General features: G+C 42.9%; 1 pseudogene; it reads right to left on the bottom strand.

Annotated features, from left to right (window-relative positions):
• The window catches only part of LOC126953049 (Fc receptor-like protein 2), a 52,381-nt pseudogene extending 29,830 nt beyond the window's left edge, over window positions 1–22,551 (bottom strand).
• Between the last annotated feature and the right edge of the window lie 220 nt (window positions 22,552–22,771).

Here is a 22,771-nt window from a genome sequence, read left to right as displayed (position 1 = left end):
TCCCAAAGTGCTGGAATTACAGGTGTGAGCCACTGCACCCAGCTGCTGTATTTTTCAATCATTATCTCCTTTCACCATTAATTCCTTTTTTATAGCATTTTAAAAATTATTAGGCCTGGTGCGGTGGCTCACACCTGTAATCCCAGCACTTTGGGAGTCCGAGGAGGGTGGATCATGAGGTCAAGAGTTCAAGATCAGCCTGGCCAAGATGGTGAAACTCCGTCTCTACTTAAAATAAAAATAATTTTAAAAATTAGCTTGGCCATCAGAGAAATGCAAATCAAAACCACAATGAGATACCATCTCACACCAGTTAGAATGGCGATCATTAAAAAGTCAGGAAACAACAGGTGCTGGAGAGGATGTGGAGAAATAGGAACACTTTTACACTGTTGGTGGGATTGTAAACTAGTTCAACCATTATGGAAAACAGTATGGCGATTCCTCAAGGATCTAGAACTAGATGTACCATATGACCCAGCCATCCCATTACTGGGTATATACCCAAACGATTATAAATCATGCTGCTATAAAGACACATGCACACGTATGTTTATTGCGGCACTATTCACAATAGCAAAGACTTGGAATCAACCCAAATGTCCATCAATGACAGACTGGATTAAGAAAATGTGGCACATATACACCATGGAATACTATGCAGCCATCAAAAAGGATGAGTTTGTGTCCTTTGTAGGGACATGGATGCAGCTGGAAACCATCATTCTTAGCAAACTATCACAAGAACAGAAAACCAAACACCGCATGTTCTCACTCATAGGTGGGAACTGAACAATGAGATCACTTGGACTCAGGAAGGGGAACATCACACACCGGGGCCTATCATGGGGAGGGGGAAGGGGGGAGGGATTGCGTTGGGAGTTATACCTGATGTAAATGACGAGTTGATGGGTGCTGACGAGTTGATGGGTGCAGCACAGCAACATGGCACAAGTATACATATGTAACAAACCTGCACGTTATGCACATGTACCCTAGAACTTAAAGTATAATAATAATAATAAATAAATAAATAAATAAAAATTAGCTTGGTGTGGTGGTGGGCACCTGTAATCACAGCTACTTGGGAGGCTGAGGCAGAGAATTGCTTAAACTCAGGAGGCAGAGGATGCAGTGAGCCGAGATCATGCCACTGCACTCCAGCCTGGGTGACAGAGCAAAACTCCATCTCAAAAAAAAAAAAATCAATAGAAATAAACTCTGATGAGTGACATCAGTATCACTTGTCCTTATTCTTGTCCTGAGAACCTCAGCAGGGCCAGAGTTATTAGGAGGCCCCTTGAGTCCTCACTCGCATGGTGCCTTCCTCACATCTTCCTTCCTCCTTGGGTCCAGTTCTGGAAGTTTAGCCCCAAAGGAACCATTATCATTATTGCACACTGGCTGCAGCTCCACTGGGGTGGATGAGAACTGGGAGCCATCTCAGGCTGAGAGGATGCCTTGACAACAAGAACAACAAAAGATTTTCACTGAGACAGTAAGTGAGACTGGAATAGAAGCTGGGAAGAAAAGGGGGAGGGAAAGAGGATCTCAGAAACTCAGTAGTCAGGAAAACAAAGGCCTTTCATGGATTCCTTAATGAGATGACACAATTTACATGGGACATTTGAACATGGATCTTACAGTGGGGAGGAAGAGGGCGGGAGTAATCTCAGCTTGGAGACTAGACAGGCAACTGGACACAGGGCTAAAGGGTTCTCATCACACAGTGACCACAAATCTCCATCTCGTTTGACCTTAAAAGTAATCTGGATGCAGCAATAGGCGGTGAAGCCCTCTCAGCCAGAGGGCTCAGGCTGGGACTGGCTGAATTCTTACAGCTCACACTGCAACACTGATGGTCTCTCTCCATTTACACCAGGGATCCAGACAGCAGGAATGTGTCTGTGTCAGCAGAGGGCACTCCTTACTAACAGGCCGGGCTTGCTCTGAAAGACTGGGCTAATGAAGGAAGGCTCAGGCTCAATCAGGAAGAATCAAATTAGCCCTTCTTCACAGCCAGAGGGGTCCCAGCTGCCTTACTCAGAGCTGGGACAACAGCCACCCGTGTGGTGCTACTGGCAGGACTGCCTGATGCTGGAAGAGCAGCAGACATGGGATCTTGTCTGTTGGTGTGTCATTCATCCTCTGAATATTTATTGAGTGCTGAGTGTGTTAGCATTCCTCTAGGGCTGGGGACACAGAAGAGATGAATGAGGAGGCAGTATTTTGTGGTGATTAAGAGAGTGTGACCCGGAATATTCTGCCTGGGCTAGAGTCACAGATTTTCTGCTTCTTGTGTAAACCTGGGCAATTGACTGAAGTTCCCTGATCTGCACTGTCTTCATCTATAAGATGGCAAAGATGATAAAAACACTGTCTCAGGATTATTCTAAGGGTTAAATAAATTAATACAAATAAAGTGCCTTGAACACTTTCTGGCATATGTTAAGTTCTCATTAATGCTGGCTACTATTCTTTTCCCATGAAGGGCATATAAGAGCCAGTCAACAAATATCTGCTGGGATTCTGCTATATTCCAGGACCTCTGTCAGGTGCTCGGGATGGTGTGGTGAAGGCAGATGTGACAGTACCTATACGGAGCTTATAATCCAGATGACTGATTAGAAAGTATCTTAAATGCTGGAAAGTACTGTGGGATGTTACAGGAGCTAGTGTTGGCTCTGTTCCTACAAAACAATGTGAGCTTGGGACAGTCAGTTCATCTCTCTGGCCTTCACTTTCTTCATCTAGAGAAGGAAGGGTCCTTGATGGTGGTATTGCAAGCTGGTAGCCGTGGTGATAATAGGACCCTCAGATCCACCTGGCAATTCAAAGGGTCCATCACGGGGAGGTTTCACTGATTCACAAACCCCTGAAACATCTTTCTTGTCCCCTCCCCCCATGTATCAGTAGGACTTATGGTCTATCATGATGCTTTTGGGGTTAGTGTTGTCTTTCTACCCACAAAGGTGGTGATCCTTGACCAAGTTAGTCTCTAAGATTCCTTCCAGCTTCAATATTCAGAGCCTTTGAAAGCTTCTTTCCTTTGGACCTGCTAGCAGATCTAGAATCCGTCTTGTTCCTTCTCTGTCAAAACACAATTGCTACTTGAATGGTGACTTCAGTTGAGCAGCTGTGAGTTGCTAGATCTTATGGTCATATGGGCCCTCCACAATGACAGGTGCTGGGGGAGGACAGTTTCACAATAGAGGACCCTTGGATTCTGGCTGTCAAAGCCCAGCTAAGGGTGAGACTGGCAGTCTGTTTCTGAATAACAAGTGAACAATCAGTTGCACACAGAAAGCCTTGAATGGGCAATGACAGCCTGGCTGCTGTTTTCAGAATTTCTGGTTGATTTGATCCTTGTCTGACTTGAAAACCATACTTCTCTGAATCATCCTCCTGAAGCAGAACAAATCTCTGCAATGACATTTGTGTAAAAAAACAAAGTGAGGTAGGAAAATGGTCTTGTTGAGCCTTGTTACGGAAAAGACACTGGTATCTGCCCTTCTCTTATGAAGGATGTATATGAACTTGTTGGAGAGGTCAGTTCTTCCAAAGATTTGTCATACACCTGATAGATCAATTGCTTTGATTAAATACAGGATGTAAAAATTAATTCTCTGGGATTTCTGACTCTTCTTGGTTATGGATAGGGGACTGTGGTGCCCACTGTTCGCTGCCCTGTCCCAAAACTGCACTGCTGTTTGAGTCCAATGCCTGACTGCCCAGCCAAGTCAGGGAATCTTCCAAGTGTGTGTTGTGCTAGTGCCTTTCTCCCACGGATGAAATATGGGTTAACATGGGTTATGAAGACTGTGACTGTGGCTCGTGGACTCTGCAGTGCCAGCCTGGGCATGGGAAAAGTATGGCGTGTGGGAAGGCTCTCTTCCATATTCCCAACCCCCTCATCAGTTTGTTTACCCTCAGATGCTCCTTCATACACCCACCAAGAGGATCGTCAGAAAATAAGATTAAGCACCCTCAGTGGCTTTCTGACACTAACAAAATAACTCCGAAGCATTCAGTGCCCTTTACAGTCAAGGTCCAATGTTCCAGTGTCTCTTTCAAGCCATTCTAGTGTTTCTATATCAATTTACTCACTAATCTCTAAACACATTGTGATGTCTTATATGCCTGTGGCTTTTTTCCTCCCCTTCCAAAGTGGTAATATCCTGTTCCCGTCTGCCATAGACTGAACTTTTCTTAAGCTGCCCAATTAAAAATGTACCTTTTGGGGAGGCTAGAGAGAGCAGTGGTTATCAATGTGGAGAACAGGCCTGAGTGTGAACCCTAGCCCCATCATCTTGAGTTGGGAGACTTTGAATAGGTTTCCAGTTTCTGACTTTATAAAAGGGAAAGAACATTATCATTCTTAGAGGGTAGTTCTGAAGATTGAATATTAATACGATAATGCTTGTAAAGTTGCTCAGTTCACTGTGGGCACATAGCAAGCCCCAAGAGAGCTATTCTTAGTAATTTTGTAGAACCCTGTCTTAGTCAGTTCAGGCTGCTATAACAAACTCCCATTGAGCGGGTGGCTTATATACAACAAACATTTATATCTCACCATTCCAGAGACTGAGAAGGCCAAGATCAAGGGGCTAGGAGATTCTGTGTGAGAGCCTGCTTTCTGGTTCATAGACAACCATTTTCTTGCTGTGTCCTTACCTAGCGGACAGGAGAAGGGAGCTCTCTGGGATCTCTTTTATAAAGTTACTAATACCATTCATGAGGGCTCCCCACTCATGACCTAAACACTTTCCGAAGGCCCCATTCCCTGGTACTGTCACTCCGGCGGTTAGAATTTCAACATACAAATTCAGGGGAAACACAAGCATTCAATCGATAGCGAACTTCAGTAAATCTTACCATCTATAATGATAGACTGTACCTTCATCACAGCAGTAAATGTATTCTTCAAAGAGGACTCTACATATGCGTCTCATACCAGATTTCTGCAGTTTCCTCAGAGTAAAGGACTATGTCTGATTAATCTTTCTCCCACTATGCCTTATGTCAAGCTTATTATATAACAGAGGTTTAATAACAACTGCTGCAAGGGATTTATGGTTGATAGTTCTGAACATTCCAGCAGAAGTTTAGCACTGTTCCACCAGCACTGAAAATATTGCTTTCCCTTTGGGTGTCCATTCAGGTGCAGTTTGCTTGCAGAATTTCGAGGAGCAAAGATCTGTTTTAGAAAGCCTTTCTTCTCTGTTTGCACAGGAAGAGGGCAGGTCTATTCAGGGGAGCGCTGAGGTGTCAGAGACCACAGTCGACTCGACTCTCTAATCTGCTGAGAGAGAGCTTCAACCTCTATGCTGGTGAGAACACTTTTCCAGGAGTGACAATGGTAAAGGAAAGTGAGGAGAAATGTGATGAAGGAAAATTACGAGAGCCTACAATAAGGAGGTAATATAGATGCTGTTCTTACTGACTGGCAGTAAAGAAGGGGAAGTGACAGAATGTTGAAATCTATGACAGAAATAGGACATGAGGAAGGGAACTAGTTCTGTGGAAGAAGAGACTTTTGATTTTAGATGGATTGAGTTGAAGTAACCATGGAACAGAAATCTCTAGTAGTGGAAAAGTTTTAAACCTGAAGCTCGGGATGGAGCTCTAATAAGCACCATGCATTGTGACTGTAGTTAACAATTGTATTGCATACTTGAAATTTGATAAAAGAGTAGCTCTTAAGTGTTCTAACCAAAAAAAAAGAAGAAAAAAATGATAACTATGTAAGGTGACATAATATGTTAACTACTTTCATTTGATTACTGTTTGATGGTGATTATTTCACAATGTACATGTACATTAAAACATCAAGTTGCCCACCTTACATATATACAATTTTTATTTGTCAGTATACTTCGATAAAGCTCTTTTTAAAAAAACCAACCTGGAGCCCAGAAGAGGAGATACAGATTTTTGAATTATTTTCTTGGAAGCCATAGTTAAAGCTTTGTACTGATGTGATTCTTGGGAGTAGAAAAGTTAGAGGGAAGAATGAAGTCCTGAGAAACACTTAATGCAAAGGGACAAAGAAGCCCAAGGAGGACAGAGCAAATATGGGGTCAGAGTGAGATTGACCCCTGACTGTGGGAGCTGAGGAGAAAAGTCACTAGGAAAGTTGAGGATGCAAACTAAGTCAATCGCTGCAGAGAAGGAAATCATGGGGCCTGTATCAGACTCCTGTAGTCAGACATTAGGTGCTCATGAGTAAGCTTTAAATTGGCCAAAGAAGACATAATAGAAGAGGCCTGTTATGGGCTGAGTTTTATGCTCCCAGAATTCATGTGTTGAAGTCCTAATACCCCACTTTCTCAGAATGCGACTGTATTTGGGGATAAGGTCTTTAAAGAGGTGATTAAGTTAAAATGAAGTCATTAAAGTGGGCCCTAATCCAATATGATTGATATCTTGATAAAAAGAGGAGATTAAGACACAGATACCCACAGAGGGAAGACCACGTAAAGACACTGGGAGAAGGTTACCATCAACAAGCCAAAAAGAGAGGCCTCTGAAGAAGCTGTCAACCTAAATAACAAATAGAGAGAGATTTCTAAAAGTACTGAATTTAGTCGGGAATAAGCAGAAGGATTGCAATGTGGAACACGTGTGCCATAGTAAACTGGCGTATTTGAGGAGGTTGAGGCAAGGGGAGGCTTTTAAAGGCAAAAGGAGGAGTATATGTACATCACAGGAGCTGACACCAGTTCATTAGTGGAGACAGTGTGTCAGGCAAGTGTTCCTGTGGATCTTGCATGCTGTCCTTGTGACTCATGTAGCAAGCTGCAGTTTAGAAAGTCCTTCCCAAAAACTCTGTGACAGGTATGTGTGCATAAGAGCCCTCCAGAAAGCCTTTGTGCTAGTTCTTGTCACAGACGTGTGTGTGAAGGTCTTCCATTCCTAACCTCTTGACTTTTTGTTTGGGTGACCTAAGTGACTTCATTTTGATATTGACAACTTTCACAAAATCAACCCTGCCAACATCTTGATCTTGAACTTTCAGTCTCCAGAATTGTGAGGAAAAAAAATTATATTGTTTAAGCCAGCCTATCCCTGGTGCTTTGTTATGGTAGTCTAGCAATTAGATAAAATACCAAACATAATTTACTCATCATTTTTATTCTGGGATCCAAAGAAAATAGGAATATCAGTAGCAGAGAGGAAGATCATAATGAACATGGCCACCTTTCTTCACGGGGGCAACAATCAATGCAGGGGGCCTGTAAGACTAAGGCAGTAGTTTTCAGTTTGTCTGAATACTGTAATAACCTGAGGGTTAACTTGAAGGAAAAAATCTTGATGCTCCAGCATCACCTCAGACTCCTAGAGAATTTGGAAGTAGAACCCCGACATCAGGACTTCAAAAAATTCCTCAGGTGATTCCAATGTGCAGCAAAATTGAGAATCAGCAATCTAAAGAAAAATGCATCCACCAAAGGCCAGAGGAAACAGTCTGTGGAAGTCCATCAGGCAGCAAAGGCCCAGCCACACTGGGAAGTCCACAAGGAACAGAAGCCTATGAGATGCAGACTTCTAAGGGCTCTGTGGGTGGGCTTGAGGACTGCGCACAGAAGACCATGGCTTGGTCTTGCATGATACAGGATATGCACCTTTTGTTGTCTCCCAGAATGTGGTGAAGTCCTGAGAAGTTGTCAGGAGGAAAGGATATGAGGTATGGATAGAGCAATAAAGATATTACTCAATCCTTGCTACCCTCTAGGAGAACCAAAAATTTGTGGAAAAGAAAGGGAACAAATACTTTTTTTTTTTTTTTTTTTTTTTTTTGAGACGGAGTCTGGCTCTGTCGCCCAGGCTGGAGTGCAGTGGCGCGATCTCGGCTCACTGCAAGCTCCGCCTCCCGGGTTCACGCCATTCTCCTGCCTCAGCCTCCCGGGTACCTGGGACTACAGGCGCCCGCCACCTCGCCCGGCTAGTTTTTTGTATTTTTTAGTAGAGACGGGGTTTCACCGTGTTAGCCAGGATGGTCTCGATCTCCTGACCTCGTGATCCGCCCGTCTCGGCCTCCCAAAGTGCTGGGATTACAGGCTTGAGCCACCGCGCCCGGCCTGGGAACAAATACTTAGTAAGGGAAGTTTATGTGTTTACATTTAAGTCCATCTCCCATTCAACGAAATAGGAATTAATATGCTCATGTCATAAAAGAGAAAGCTGAGGGGCTCTGCAAGATTTGTAAATTTTCCTAAAGACGTATATCTGGCAGAGTTGTATGTTGAACCCAAGTCTATCTGACTACTATATTTCATGATATTGCCATCACATCATGCTTTCTCCCCGTGAAAGTTGAGTAGCGGTAGGGTAGGATAGGAGGTATGCTGGACTCTGGACTTCTATTGTGTCAATTTAGCTAAACTGGAAATACATTTCCTAGAATTCCCTGCCCGGCATAGTTCCAAATTACTGTGGGTCACAAGAGACATTTTAGTGCAAGATTTGGAAGGTGGAAGTGATGTGAAAGCCATATTCTTGTTTTTCCTGGAGAGTCCTCAACACCGAAGGCCCTGTTGCAGTTCACTCTTATAGCTTATTTTCTGGCTCCCTGTGCTGGCGTGGGGTAGCAGCCCGCAGCGACTCAAGCTTCTGCAGGCTCTTCAGCTTCTCTGACTCCTGGCCTCATTCATGTTTTGCTTAGTGATGAAAGGTGCCACCTTCATTCTCATCATTAATGAGGACATCCTCATTGTCCTCATTGATAAGCAGGACATCCTCATCATTGAGGCTGCCAGCTGGAGATGCTGAGAGACCAGTGCAGGTTCCGGCTCATCCTCATGGGTTGCACTAATTCTTGCAGGTTTCAGGTTATCCTTCCTTTTCCCAAATGCCTGTCATTTGGACTTCAGGCTGCCACACCAGACACAGAAGAAGCAGCCTTCTGTAGACTGTTTAACCATTTCTCACAATTATGTAATGCCAAATCCCTACAATAAATCCCTTATTATTTATATTGCCTAGTAAGTCTGTTTCTTTTATTGAGATCAGACTGACATAGGAAGCATGGTTAGGGAAACTGTTTTTTTTTTTTTTTTTTTTTTTTTTTTGAGACAGTCTTGCTTGGTCACCTGGGCTGGGGTGCAGTGGCACAATCAGGCCACTGCAGCTTCGACCTCCCAGGCTTAAGATCCTTATGGAAACTTTGTGAGAGCACAAAGTAGAACCACCATGCTGAGAAATTCTGTCCCTAGATATCCCACACCCAGGTACCTCATCAGAAACACTGTTACATATTCTGGAATCAGAAAGCCATTTTGAGCCACGAGGTTGGAGTGTATATTTCAGTTCAGTGGCTTATGGCCCATGGCAGGTGAACAGCAAATTAGTGACAAAGAGTGCCTCACTGTGCTGGGTCCTGGGGCCATTGTTGGCTTCACAGGAGTAGTTTTCAGAACGCTCTGTAGTCAGAAAGAGGTTGAAGGATGCTTCTCTTCCAGAGGGGGCTGAGCCCAAGGGCACTGCCCTGTGATAAAAGCAGTTCAGGGGCTCACGCCTATAATCCTAGCACTTTGGAAGGCCGAGGCAAGTGGACTGCCTGAGCTCAGGAGTTTGAGACCACCCTGGGCAACACAGCAAAACCCCATCTCTACTAAAATACAAAAAATTAGCCAAGCATGGTGGAAGGTGCCTGTAATCCCAGCTATTCAGGAGGCTGAGGCACAAGAATCGCTTCAGCCGGAGAGGTGGGGGTTGCAGTGAGCCAAGACCTTGCTGCTGCACTCCAGCCTGTGCAACAGGGTGAGACTCTGTCTCCAAAAGTAAAAACAAAATTAAAAAAAACATGGTTCGGGATTGGGAGATCCTCTATAGGCCTCACAGTGAAGCTCTACCATTTCCCCCATGTCAGCCTGGACCTCAGGAGCTCTGAGGGTGGGGGATAGTCAGACACTGGAAATGACAGAGAAAAAGGGACTGTCAGAGAAGGCCCCTGCTGCTTCCACCGTCCTCCCATCTGTCCATCTACTCAAGGAGGCTAGAACAGGTAAACAGCCCATTCTCATATCTAACATCCCCACATTCCTGCTCTTATGTTCAGAGGAATCATCCCCAGAGCTGTTTTGAAGAATTTTGAGCAACATTCTGTACACCTGTCCTGAATCCTGAGTTCCCATAAATTCCTCATGGTTATCCTTCTAGGACCCTGTAGTACCTTCATCATCACCATCACCAAAAGCAATAGCAACACCATGGAGCTGGCAAGTTATCTCCCAGGCTCTGCCACAAGAAGTGGCTAATTGTGCTCCCTAGGGTTGGCTTCTGGGTCCTCTTGAAACATTCTCATGATGCCTCTGGGGATATTGAGCATACTTTGAGATTTGCTGGTTGAGATGAATGAAGGTAAATATCCTTCTTATGTTGATATTTACCTGCCCACTAAACATACAGCCTTGGCTGTTCACAGCTGAAGAGCATCACCCCCACTCACAACACAGGTCATCTGTTTACTCTCTGGGAATGTTTAGTGCTCTTTTCCAAACGTTCCCTGTGCCTTCTCTGTATCAGGAGAATGTGGTGTCCTCTGGGACCTCAGACACCAAGGAGACAAAGAAGAGCATTATTCAATCACTCACCCTACTGTAGGGAGGGAAAAGGGCTGGGACTCAGGGTCAATGTAAATATGGGAACCCCTGAGTGAACACAAGATATCACAGGCTGTGTTTCCAGGAAGGCAGATGCTGAGACAGAAATGAACATGTAGGAAATCTATTATGGAGTGATCTCTGTATCACAAACTGTAGAAAGGAAGGAAACAACTTTGTGTAGAAGGAGAAGCTGGGCTTTGATGCAGTCTCCACAAAAGTCTCAGCCAACCCCTAGACAGCCTGAGTCTAGGATTATCTTTCAAAGTAGTCCTGAGTTGAGATTTAGGAACCCTGCCTTTATACCCTAGTGTGGACAGCCACTGGATACATGCTCTGGAAAGGGAGGATGACTCTGGATGGAGTGGACAAAGCCTTTGCCAAGAGGCTAATAACAGGATTATCTGCTGGCAGCAATTCTAGCAGCTGGGGGAGTAAGTCCATTCCTGACAGTAGATCTGGGTGGTGCATCACAGAATCCACTACGCAAAATGGGAGTCAATTTTGAGCATATTTCTGTGGAGGAGGGCAAAATCCCTGCCTCCTCATGCAGGAGCATGTGGCCTCCAGATGCAGATCGCTTTGGGAACTCAGAAAGGTTAGGGTGGGCAAATCCTGAGACATCATAGGGCATGTGTCTGAGGGCTCACTGGGTAGCTCTTAGGGAGGATACTGGAGGATATTAACCCTGACTTGAAGGTCACTATTGAAGATCATAAATCAGCTTTTCTTCTAATGTTTACAGACTTATCTCAAGTTTAATATAGTTTCCCTGACACTGTCTTCTCTCTGCTCCAGCCCATACTAATCTCTCTCTTTTGCACTGTTCCAGGTTTGTAGACCATGTTTCCCAGTTTTTTATCAGTTCCGTGTCAGAAGAGATCAGTTCACTTACCCTGCTGACTTCCCCTACAACCTCTACGGCTAGCTGATGGGCGCCCCATAATTACCTAGTATAAATATTTGGTGGTTTTACCAACTGAAAGAACAAGGATACAGAGATGTAGAGGCCTTATACAGCTTGGGATTTATGGAATATCATGATAACCCTCCCAGTTGTTTGCACCATTGGGAAATAGGGGAGACCAGGATGACTGATGGACCTAGCTGCTTTCAAGAGGAACCCTGTTTCTAGGAACAAAAGAGAAAAGCAGAGACAAACATCTGTCCCCTTCCTTTCTGCTTAGTCTTCAAACTGGCAGACAGGTCCCTCTGACACTCACTATTTACTTGAATCTGGGGTTGTTGACTTTCTTCCTATACCCTGTGACCTTCATATTCAGTACACACAGAACCTTTAATTTTTTCCTGTCTCCAGAGTGTGAAGCTCTTGGGCTTGTATTAGCTTTGCTCTAGAGCTCTGCCATTTCTAAAAAAGCAGAAATGAAGCTGAGTCTCTCATATTTGGAAGAATTTGGTCCCTGAGCTCTCCTCCATGGGATACTAGTATCTGGCTTTTGGGACAGAAGGTTGAATAAGCTCTAGAGAAGATTCAAATACATTTCCCAGGGTAATGAGCTCAAATTTCTGGTAAGAAGTGCATTGTGTTCTCAGCACTAGAACATGGGACATACAGCCCATGGGACATGAAGACCCATGGCCCACATATCTCTTTAGGAGACTAGTCTGGCAGAGTGCTAATCAAAGGGCTTTCTCTCGTCAGCACTTTCTCTTTCTCCATAAACCAATCCACTCCCTCTTCCAGCTCAGGCCCATAAAGAGAGTTAACCTTGCCCTAAGCTTTAAGCCTCATTGTTTAGAAGGTGTTGAGATTCTGAGATGTCCTGCAGTGGTACTTGAGTATGTTACTGGAGTCTGTGATTGACTTGTCAAAGCCTGAGTTTTTTTTTTTTTTTTTTTTTTTACTAAAATAAAAACTCTTTCTTTCATCTTAAGGAAGTCAGAGTAGTTCATAACTTTTCCTCACCCAAGCATCCAGGTATCACAGAGCTGCGGTGTCTCCATCAGAGATAGACTGTGTGGTCCTGAGATCAATCTGTTCACTTTTTTCAAGTTCTTCTTATTTGAGTCTATAGGAGAAGAAGCCACAGCCCTAAACATGCCTGAAGATGTTCTGCTTCCACATTAGCCACAGGAACCATCTGCCTGACCACTTCTCTGTCTGGAGACCCATCTGCCTGACCACTTTTCATGGGATGCCACAACTCCCATGGACACTTATGCTTTTCCTCTCCAAGTTCATTCTTCATTCAGAAGTGAGTTTTATCTTGAGTTTCCTCTTTTACTTGGAGGAACTGGCAAATATGCAGGGTTCTTCAAGGATTAATCTGCATTCTCTAGTAAGACTCACTTGAATTCTATTTGAAAGAGATTCTTTATTCCATCATCCCTCCCTATCCTCACTGTCCCAACATATTCTCTTTTATTCAGGGGAGAGAAATTCTTTGCATGTTGTATTGACCCTGGGCTTCTTTGCCCTCAGATCCATTTTCTACCTTCCCCTTGCACTGCTCTTTGTCATAGGGGATAATAATGGAGTGCTTCTGTGCATGCCAACAGTTTGGTTTACTAAGTCAGATAATACCACTTCATTTAGAATGAATTTAGAATTTAGACGGCTAAGGTCACATGCGACTTTGTGGCCCATGGCCAAGGGTTCAGTCTCTATTAGGACTTAGTAGCAAGTCAGAAGCTAGTTTTCAAAAGGAGACCAGTTATCTACAAAGGTGGACATGGCTGTGCTACAAAACATGTCCTTCACTCTGGGAAATATGTTTTGATATGTCTAAGAACACTGGACAACCAGAAATTTCACCAAAATTGGATTTATTTACCACTCCCTGGCATGTATATGTCCTACCAAGATGTCTAGAGTTGCTGCTTTGTGCTCAGTTGGTCTAATCCGTATGATGCCATTGATATAGTGGATGAGTGTGCAATGTCCTATAAAGAGGAGAAACTCATCAAGGTCTTTGTGATTCTATGACAGAGGGCTGAAAAGCTGATATAGCTCAAAGTTAGGACAATAAAGTGTATCGTAAATGCTTCTGGTGGTCTCAATTAACAGGAATTGAGGTTTAAAAAAAGGCATTTTCCAGGTCAAAAGCTGCATGGTGAGTGCTAGTAGCAAGACGATTTGCTCTGTCAAACAAAAGCACATCTGGAGCAGCCACCACAATTGTTGTTCTTCAAAATATACCTGTCATTTGCACAAACCAAATAAGTGAGTTGAATGGAGGATGTGATAGGAATCAATCTCTGTGTATCTTTCAAATTAATCTATAAATGTAATAAAATCACAATAAAAAGTTCACCTGGATCTTTTTTAGCCATTTAATATACTTACCCTAAAATTTTACAGAATAATACAAATCTATGAAAGGCCGGGTTAACTTTGATAAAAAAAGAACAAAGAGTGGTTTTATATTATCAGATACTAAGGTAGATCAGATGTCCAGGGCAATTAAATCAGTACAATGTATGTGTAAGATCAAATAAATAAATCAATGGAACAGAGTAATCATAAATAGACCTTGGGTGCTCTCACACACACACACATAAACTTAAGGCTGACATCACAAAATAATGCGGAGTGCATGGCCTATTTAGTACATGGTGCTAGATTACTCTAAGGAGAAAACAATTTGGACTTACACCTAATATCAAATATAAAGTTGGACTCCAAAAGATCCAAAGCATAAAAAGTAAAACTATAAAATTAAGAGAAGAAAATTGAAGATATCATTGAGATTTTGGAGTCAAGGACTAAACAAAACTCTAAAAATAAATGTTAAAAGCAAAAATTGGACGAGTTTTATAGCATATATATATATATGTTTTTGTTTGTTTGTTTGTTTGTTTGTTTTTTTGAGATGGAGTCTCACTCTGTTACCAGGCTGGAGTGCGGTGGCATGATCTCGGCTCGCTGCAACCTCCGCCTCCTGGGTTCAAGTGATTCTCCTGCCTCAGCCTCTCGAGTAGCTGAGACTACAGGCGTGTGCCACCACACCTGGCTAATTTTTGTATTTTTAGTAGAGACGGGGTTTCATCAGATTGGCCAGGATGGTCTTGAACTCCTAACCTCGTGATCCACCTACCTTGGCCTCCCAAAGTGTTGGGATTACAGGCGTGAGCCACCGCACCAGGCTTATAGCTTAATTTAAAAAAAATCTGCTCAATAAAAGACACTATGGACAAAGTTGACTGATGGTAGAGTAGGAGGTAATGTTTGCAAAGTCTAAAACAAGCAAGAAACTTATATAGAAAAAGCAGTAGCTCCTATATGCCAAATAAAAAAACCCAGAAATTATATTAACAAAATGAGCAAAGGACACAACATGGTTATTTCATAGAGGAGGAAACTCAAGAGGCTAACAAACACATGCAAAGATGCTTATGCTTATTGATAATTAGAAAAATGGAAACAAAACACCAATTAGATCTCTGAGATCTCTCTTTATCCTCATCTGATTGGCAAAGTTAGAATGCTAAACGGTTGAGTGGGATGTGGGGTTAGGGAATGTTCTTGCCCTGTTGGGGTCACTAGTAACTTTGGGGACCACTCAGCATTACTTGTTCCATCAATCACTCTCTTCGGTATATATCCAGAGATATTCTCACACAGGTCTATGATGAGACATTAAAAAGCAAGTGTCAGTGTTGGTAGTAGTAACAAGTTGGGGACAATCTAGGTATCTATCACTGGGATTAGATAAGGGTAGCATGGTGGAATAACCTGCAGAAGTTAGGAGCAATGGGCTAGATGTACACATAACAACATGGGTGGGTCAAAACATAGTGCCAAGAGAAAAATGCCCAGTAACATATGTAAATTAAAAAGGCTCAAGGAAAATGATACATGTATGTGGAGGAAATACACCAACACATGAAAATGATTGGGAGGCTGGGAAATGGAAATAGTAAGTAAAGACACAAGGAAATAAATAAACCAGAGAAAAAATTCATATGGACCAACAAAGGGAGTGAGCCATGAATTGAGGGATTAACTCTGTGTCTGAGGTTACAAAATGAAGAGTAAGAAAAACAAAACAAATAAAAAACAAAGGAAGCATTAAGAAGAGAACAGATAACACAGAATATAAAAGCAAGCACACTTAATAAAATAAAATAATTTTATATTCAGTACAAAAACAAAACAACTCTACATTATGTATAAGGGGCATATCTCAAAGAAAGTGGCTCAGGAAAGTTAAAAGTAAAAGAATGGAAGGCTGGGCATGGTGGCTCACACCTGTAATCCTAGCACTTTGGAAGGTTGAGGTGGGCGAATCATTTGCGGTCAGGAGTTTGAGACCAGCTTGGCCAACGTGGTGAAACCCCATCTCTACTAAAAATACAAAAAAATAAAATAAAATAAAAATTAGCCAGATGTGGTGGTGCACACCTGCAATCCTAGCTACGTGGGAGGCTGAAGTGGGAGGATTTCTTGAACCCGGGAGGCAGAGGTTTCAGTAAGCCGAGTTCACATCACTGCACACTCCAGCCTGGGTGACAGAGCAAGACTCTGTCTCTAAAGAAAAAAAAAAAAAAAAATGGACAAAGCCATATCAAGGCAAAAAGCACCAAATGAAAGTGGAGGAGGTTAAAATATATGAGAAGTCTCTAAGCCCCATAAATCTTTGGAATTGAATATCTTGGCATCAAAATGCCTGACACACAGACTAGAGGAAACAAAAAAGAAACAAACTCAAGCACAATGACAATAACAAATGACACCTGTAGACCTAGAAGATCCAGTGGATAAAAAATAAGGAAGCATATGATTTGAGTGATATGATTAATAAGTTCCTAATACATACATATTGAACAATAGATCCTAGCAACAGAGAATTCACTTTCTTTTTTTTTTTTTTTTTGAGACGGAGTCTTGCTCTATCACCCAGGCCGGAGTGCAGTGGCACAATCTGGGCTCACTGCAAGCTCTGCCTCCCAGGTTCACGCCATTCTCCTGCCTCAGCCTCCCCAGTAGCTGGGACTACAGGCGCCCGCCAGCACACCCGGCTAATTTTTTGTATTTTTAGTAGAGACGGGTTTTCACCGTGTTAACCAGGATGGTCTCGATCTCCTGACCTCATGATTTGCCCACCTCGGCGCCCACCTCGGCCTCCCAAAGTGCTGGGATTATAGGCGTGAGCCACCACACCTGGCTGAATTCACTTTCTTTTAAGTACTCAGGGACCACCTACAAAAACTAGCCATATTTTAGGTCACAAAGAAAATGTTTAAAAATTACAAATGCAATGAATTTTTTTAAATCACAAAATTAGGGGAAAAGATTATCTATCGCCAGCTAATTAAAAAAAAAAATCCCTTTTTAAGGATCAGGAAAAATAACTACTGGGTACTAGACTTAATACCTGGGTAACAACATAATCTGTACAACAAACACCCATGACACGCTCTTACCTATATAACAAACCTGCACATATACCCCTGAACTTAAAAGTTAAGAAAAAAACAAATAAAATAAAAAATAAAAAATACTTCTTTAAATCAACTTTGAGATCAAAGAAGAACATAAAATTGATGTCGCAGACTGAAAATAATAGTAACCAAAACACTACATATCCAAACCTGAAGGATATGACTAAAATATGTTCTCAGGAAAATTAATGAAACAGTTGGAATGAGTACCAAGAAAAAATGGAAATAAATGAACCCAGCATTAATCTTAAGAACTTATAAAAATGCCAACAAAACAATTCAGATGAAGGCACAGACATTAATGAGTAAAATAAAAAAACTCTCACAATGAAGAATATGAATAAACTCAAAAGCTTTTCCATGAAAAGCAAATTGATCAAGAAAGGAGCAGCAATGAATAAATATACATCTGAGCACCCACATTGAATGGATAATTTTCTAGAAAAATATAAATTACTAAATTTTATGTAAGAAGAGACAGTTAAATAAAAGAGTAGTAGTCATGAAAAAATTGAAACACTGTTAGAGAGCCACACCTCTAAACATATCAGGGCAAATGGTTTCACACTAACTTTTTTTTTTTTTTTTTTTTTTTTTGAGACAGTCTCACTTACTGCAACCTCCTCCTCCTGGGTTCAAGCAATTCTCCTGCCTCAGCCTCCCAAGTTGCTGGGATTATAGGCACCTACCACCATGCTCAGCTAATTTTTATATTTGTAGTAGAGACAGGGTTTCACCATGTTGGCGAGGCTGGTCTCAAACGCCTGATCTGAAGTGGTCTGCCTACCTCGGCTTCCCAATATGCTGGGATTACAGGTGTAAGCCACCGCTCCTGGCCTCATGGTAACTTTTTAAAAATCTTCAAGGGAAATGATAAACTTTAGTAGCATTCAAATTGTTTTTAAGCATAAAGAAACCTTTTAACATAATAAGAAACCAATATGGCATTGATATCAAAGTTTTTCAAAGAAAGAATGAAAGGCTACAGACAAATCCTCATTATAAATATCTGTGTTAAAGTCTTATATAAGATACTACCAAAGAGAACTCAACAGGATGTTAATATACATCACAGCCAGGTAGGGTTGAAATAATTATTTATTATTAGGAGATGTTAATGTAATCCACCATATTGTTAAAAGGAAACAAAAATAACACTGGGAAGATGTTTTAAAAATTCAACATGTACCTCTGATTAAACAGTAAATGAGTTTTGATGACTCATAGAGTGTGTTGCATCATGAAGCATGTGGCTTCTACCTTCCCTTAAGTCTGCACTCCCAAATCTAGTAAAGGGCCTTTTTGAATCAATATTTATCTTCTTGAGAGGGAAGTGTTATATACATACATACATACATATATACATATATGTGCAGGTGGTATGTATTTTCTATATCTATGGAATGTCTGTTAATGTTGCCTTGTTAAATTGAATAAGCACTATAAAATAATATATATATAGATTATGGTACAATAAATTCAAATATATGCATTAATATATGTTTATATATTGTTTTACTGAAGAATATATAAATGATATTTTCATTCCTTATATGACTTTCAGAAAGTTTCAGTATATTAACAGCAGTTACTTCTCAGTGTTAGAATTTTGACTGACTTTTATTTTCTTTCTTGTATACCACTTCTTTTCCAACGTGTTTTACCAATGTGATTTTTTTAAAATTGAAAAAATAACTTTTTTCAAACCTAGTTTCTTTCCAAGTCATTAAGAAAGGAGATTAAATGCCCTTAATTTTATCTGTTTTACATGTCCACATTTCTACCAGATGTAGGGCCCATTTCAGGTTATTTCTTGCTTGTTCCATCTCAGGCTGCCAAGAAGACAGTAACTGAGATTCCCAGCCAGGCACTTCCGGGAAAGACTAGAAAAGCCTGCTTGGCCAAGATGCCAATGTGGGGGACAATTTCACCAAACTCAGCTTCCTTAGCAGTTGGGTTTTTCCCTTAATGCAGGTGGGGCTGAGACTTTGGCTCAGGAAAGTGGTGTTTACAGTCCTGCAGAGGGGATGAGAGAGCCGCAGGTAAAGTCTTAAAAGTCCATCTGGGGTTGTGGGGCTCTCCAGGCCTGTGAGGTCAATGAGGATATGGGCCTGTTGATCCCCAGTCTCCAGATCTTCAAAAAGTATTAGGCAAGAATGCTATAGAGAAAAGGGGGAGAGGTGGTAAGGTGGGGAGATCCAGTAAAGTACTCTTCAGAGAAGCTCATAAGATCTCCCAGGAGAAGAGAGGCCCAGATTAAGGATGGAGCCCAGCCCCAAGCCTCAGACTGGCTCCCCTCATCCAGACCATCCCAAAGCAGCTCAGAGACTTCTTCCCAGACTTTGTTCCACAAGAGGTCTTTATGAGTGTGTTTTGCTTTATCTTGTCCTACTCTATGAGGAAGTTTGGCTAGATGCTATCCCACTTTTCTAACAAAGATAACAAGTTTTGGAGAAGTTTGCTACCTACATGGCTGGCAAATCAGGGAGGTAAACCTCTAAATTTACTGTTTAGTAAACTGTGCTCTGCACAGTTTACTCCAAATCTTGGATCCTTGCTAGTGCCCAATACTGAGTCCATTTCCTCGAACAAATCACAGGTTCTTACTAGGTCCTAAAGCTTAGCCTTGGCCTAGTGTTTTAAAGACTTTTCTTCTCACCAAGGACCTCTGAAAGGCCACTGCACTCCAACCTGGATGACAGAGCGACTCCGTCAAAAAAAAAGAAGAAGAAGAGGAAGGAGAAGGAGAAGGAGAAGGAGAAGGAAAGAAGAAAGAAGAAAGAAGAAGAAGAAGAAAATACTAAGGTCAACATTACATGACAAATTTGAAAATCTAGAGAAAATCCCCAACTTTTTGAGTGAAGGGATTCCAACTGTGTTTTAAAAGGGTGAAAAATTTGAAAAAAGCGAATAAAAAACGATTTGACAATGGAGACAGAAATATACCAGGCTCACAAAGTTTTCTGGGCTAGTTCCAAAGACTAAGTAGCAGATAATTCCAATATTGTTTTCAATTGTTGCGGAGCACAGCAACTATGGAAACTTCTGAAATTATTCTTATGAGGCTAACCTATCCCTGAAACCTAAACTAGATGAGTATAATTTAGAAAAGAAAACTCACTTATAAACAAAATGCTAAAATTTAAAATAAAACATTAGCAAGTTTTATGTAGTTACTACCTGCAATGACTAAGAAGGGTTTATAGGGGAAATTCAAGGATTGCTCCATATTAGGACATCTATTAATACAGTTCTCCACAATAATGGATTAAAGAAAAAAATGTATAGAACGGTGGTAATATATTAACATGGTGGCTAAGAGCACAGGTTCTTCATTTTGGCATCCCTGACCTAAAGTTCCATCTTTGTACCTATTTGCTATGTAAACTTGGGCAAGTTACTTAATCTAAATTTATTTCCTCATTTGTAAAACAAGAGTTGCTATGGAGATTAAGTGAGATAATTCTAGTAAAATTTAAAATCCCAGAATCTGGTCTGTTCACGGTTTTTCTACCTGTATTTACAAGGATTAGTTGTATCTCCTCACTCCCTGGAGCTCTGCATGTGCAAGATACTTCCTCATTTTTCTCAGGGAAGTCTTCCTCCTTTCTTCTTGCCTTACCGACCTGACTCCCAACGCTGACTTGACCCTAGCACAGTGCCCAACACCCAGTATCTATTTCACACGTTTTACTGGTTAAGTGAAAGGGAACAGGAGAGACCAGGGGTTGGCCAGTGATGCTGCTGTTAAGACCAGTTACAGAAGGCTGGGTACGGTGGCTCATGCCTGTAATCCCAGCACTTTTGGGAGGCCGAGGTTGGTGGATCACCTGAGATCAGGAGTTTGAGACCAGCCTGGGCAACATGACGAAACCCTGTTTCTACTAAAAATACAAAAATTAGCCGGGAATAGTGGTGGGTGCCTGTAATCCCAGCTACTCAGGAGGCTGAAGCAGGAGAATAGCTTGAACCCGGGAGGCGGAGGTTGCAGTGAGCCGAGATTGCCCCATTGAACTCCAGCCTGGGAGACAGAGCGAGTCTCAGTCTCAAAACAAACAAACAAAAACCAAACAAGCAACCCCCGCCCCCCAAAAAAACAAAAACAAAAACAAAAAACAATTACAGGGAGAGCCCTGGAGCATTGAGGTGCTTTCTAGAGGAACTGATTCCTCGAGAGGCAGAAATTTCGGAAGGAAAGGAAGCACCAGCCATTGCTTGGTATAATTGCAACCGGCTCTCTGGAAGGAGCTGTTTGCCATGTCCCACCTGTGACCGTGAGTGTCACCACCTCACTGCGCCGTGGGTCCCCAGCCATTGTCGGCCTCACAGGAGTAGTTCCCAGAATGCTCTGCGGCGACGGAGAGGTTGAAGGACGCTCCTCCTCCAGAAGGTGCTGAGGCGTTCCGCAGAGTCACGTTTTCACGGTAAAACCAAAACAGAATGGGTGCAGACGCTCTCCTGTCTTCACAGTGAAGCTCCACCACATCGCCAATGAAGGCCAGGGCGCCAGGAGCACTGAAGCTGAGAAGACGCGGCACCGGAACTGAGAGGCCGTAGGGTCCCTCAGCGAGGCTGGTCCCAACTCACAACCCACCCTGTCCTCGGCTCAGGACGTCCTCGCCTCACAGCACCCCGCCGGCCCTGCACTCTTTCCCACGTCTCACCTCCTGGTCTAACACTGCAGAGGTGCTTCCTGCAGAGCTGTGCTGGGCTCTGGTGAAGAGCTCGGGATACATGGCCCCGCGTCCACCTTCTCACCCTCCTCTAGCTCCTTTGCCACCCTGCTGCTGCCACCACCTCCCATCATAAGACTACAGTTCCCATAGGGCCTCTTACTGTCCTCACGCCCTGTTCCTTGTCGTCACCTTGGAGCATCCTCGCTGCTACAGAAGGAAACTGACCCCAGCGAGGAGCCGCCAGCTCGCCTATTCAGACCACGCGGCTCACCTCTCACAGTGACATTCAGCAGCGCGCTCTGGACCGGGCCCTAGCTGTTGTCCGCTGTCCAGTGGTATCCCCCTGCATGGCTCTCTCTGATGGCAGGGAGCTCCAGCTCTGCTCTTGGGGAACGCTGAGTTTTCCTCCCCAGACTCTCCTGCGTGTCCTCTCGGTGCCAGGAGAACGTGGTGTCCCCTGTGCCTTCAGCCACAGAGCAGAAAAGGACCAGCGTCTCCCCTTAACCGCCTGGCCCCTGAGGGCTGGGTCTCCAGGAGCACCCCAGACACAGGGATCCCTATGTAAAAATGAGACCACAGGTGGGGGCCAGGTATGAAGGAGGGCAGGGCTGGGTGGAAGCCGGTATCACCTGCTGGGCATTAAGGCAAGTGGGGTTGGTGGAACTAAATGTTTGGGTAGAGGGTCCACCTCACTTGCCTGAGTGTTTTTAATAGCTAGACAGCACCCTGAGGAGCATTACACAGGACCACCTTGCTGTTTGATGCTCCATAACAATCCTACCCTGCACCTCCTCCACATTCTTTTGTCCTCTGGAATGACAGCAGCCCACCGAAATCTCATCCTCTCCTGATTTCCAGATGTACATGGGCAGCAGGAGTGGGAGGAAGAGCACAGGCTAGGGGGATGGACTCCATTACTATCTCTATCTCTGGGTCTCAATCTTGGTAAGTCAATTACTGTTTCTGGTTCTCAGTTTTCTCAAATATAAAATGTGAATAATCATGTCAACATTACAGAGTTCTCATGGAGATAAAATGTGATACAAGTACCCCTCGCTTTGGATAAATCCAGCAAATGGTAGCTAT

This window comes from Macaca thibetana, chromosome 1, assembly GCF_024542745.1.
Source record: "Macaca thibetana thibetana isolate TM-01 chromosome 1, ASM2454274v1, whole genome shotgun sequence".
NCBI classification, from domain to species: Eukaryota; Metazoa; Chordata; class Mammalia; order Primates; family Cercopithecidae; genus Macaca; species Macaca thibetana.
Note: the sequence above shows the minus strand (reverse complement) of the source record. Positions and strands in the feature narration are given on the sequence as shown.